Source organism: Lupinus angustifolius, chromosome LG13 (genome assembly GCF_001865875.1).
Source record: "Lupinus angustifolius cultivar Tanjil chromosome LG13, LupAngTanjil_v1.0, whole genome shotgun sequence".
NCBI lineage: Eukaryota > Viridiplantae > Streptophyta > Magnoliopsida > Fabales > Fabaceae > Lupinus > Lupinus angustifolius.
The window spans coordinates 10,102,514-10,103,101 of NC_032021.1; positions in this window are offsets into that span (position 1 = coordinate 10,102,514).

The window sequence follows — 588 nt, forward strand, 5'->3', positions numbered from 1 at the left end:
CCAACTTAAATTAACACTTTTTAGGTGAATTTTGCATGATTAAATAAATTAGCTCTTTATTAATTCTTGTCCAAGTTTTCTTTGAGTTTTATAGGAAATTGAATATTAAAGAATAAATTCAAATATGCACAAGAATTCAAGCCAAAATTCAAGACAAAACCTCAAAAGAATTTCTAAAAGTAATCAAGTTAAAGCATGGCATGCTATGTGCTTAATTTGGTTACTTAGCCTTGAAGAAAGGTAGCTTACTTCGTCTTGAAGAAACCTAAGTTAAGGTAGGCCAAGCAACTTGCAAAAATCAAATGCTTAACTTAAAGAAAACAGCCCAAAAGTGCCAAGCAATCAACAAAAACCAAGTAACAAACCAAAGGAAAAAAGGTTGCTTCACCATGAAGAAATCAAGCACAAACTTGTCCAGCCAAGCCAAGCCAAGCACCAAGCACCAGGCCAGGTCAGCCAGGCACCAAGCACCAGGTCAGGTCAGTCAGGCACCAAGCACCAGGCTAGGTTAGGCAGGCACCAAGCACTAGGCCAGGTCAGGTAGGCACCAAGCACCAGGCCAGGTCAGCTAAGCTGCTGAAACAGGCA